Source organism: Pteropus alecto, unplaced genomic scaffold (assembly GCF_000325575.1).
Source record: "Pteropus alecto unplaced genomic scaffold, ASM32557v1 scaffold96, whole genome shotgun sequence".
NCBI classification, from domain to species: Eukaryota; Metazoa; Chordata; class Mammalia; order Chiroptera; family Pteropodidae; genus Pteropus; species Pteropus alecto.
The window spans coordinates 986,741-988,185 of record NW_006438979.1 but is presented as its reverse complement, the minus strand read 5'-3'; positions in this window follow the sequence as shown (position 1 = coordinate 988,185).

The window sequence follows — 1,445 nt, the reverse complement described above, 5'->3', positions numbered from 1 at the left end:
GTGCCGGGTGTGAGCGGGCTCCCCGCGCCCTGGGGGCCGTGGAGGGGCCCGCGGGAGGGCGGAGAGGGCCGAGTGCTGGTGAGGAGGTGGGGGTGTCCGGGCCACGGAGGGTCTCTGAGGTGGGGGCGTCCCTCTCTGGAGTGGCACACGGGTGATCCAGGCAGAGGTGCCCACGCCGCGACGGAACATAGAGGATCAGGAAGAAGGAAGGCGCTGCGGCCGGGGAGGTGTCAGCAGGGACAGGTGCAGACGCGCGGCAGGCGGCGCGGACCGGGTCACGGCCACTGATGGCGCTTGCAACACAGCAAGAAGCGGCAGGAGGGCGCTGAGCTGGGAGAGCCGCGCAGTGCTTCTGCGTCTGTCTGTCCCTGTGTCTGTCCCTGTCTCTCTGCCTCTAACTCACCCGTGTTTTGGTCTCTGTCTATTTGTTTCAATATCTTCCTACTTGTCTAACTCTACATCCTTATTCCTACCCCATCCCCATCTCTAACTCCGCCTCTATCTCTGTCTCTCGGTAGCTCTAACTCTGTTTATCTGTCTCTGTTTCTGTCTTGATCTCTACCTCTGTCTCTGTTCCTTTATCTAACTCTATCTGTATCTCTATGTCCACGTCTAACTGTATGTCTTGCTATTTCTAATTCTGTTTCTAACTCGCTATTGCTGTATCTCTCATCGGTCTCTGTCTGTCTCATTTACAGCATTTTGTCTTGAACCATTTCCTAGGCGACTGGGACTGTCATCTCACTGTAAGTAAAAACACCACTAATTCATCACAGTTCCACCTGGCTGAACGCCTACAAAAGACAAATGCTCTTATTTTGAAATCAGACGAAAATACGGGATTGTAGTTCACATGTTCTGGTCAGGGTGAAGCTGCCTTTGATTGGGACCTTGGCGTCCCCTGCCTGTTTGCCGAGAACCCCCTCCGCATACGGAGTGTGGCCTGTGTCCCTGTGACCTTACGGCGTTGGCCACAAACTCCCTGGGTTCAGGCGGCCTCGGGCCCCACTTCCTTATCTGCGCTCCAGGCGGGAACCGGCACACGTGTTCTCCAGACCCGAGGGGGTGGGGTCACCGGTGGTCTGGGATGTGACACGCAGCGGACGTGACTGTGGCTCCTGTGTTCTCTGCCACGGAAGGACCCGGCCTGCAGGCGAGCTTGGGAAAGGACAGCTTGGGAAAGGACAGCGTGCCAGGCGCCGGGCGGAGCGGTCCCGGAGGGCGGGGCCCGGCAGCCGCCCTTGGCTCCCCTCCAGCTCCGCTTCTGCGGCCCCGACGTCAGGTGGCCGAGGGCAAAGCCGAGGGGACCCGCTGCCGTGTCGCAGCTGCTTTCTCACCCCGAGTTTCACTGCTGCGCGTGGCGGCGTTGCCCCCGGTGTGAGCAGCCTCCCCACCCTGCCCGCCAGCCCCCACCCGGCCCAGCGCGGCGGGCGCAGGACAGCACC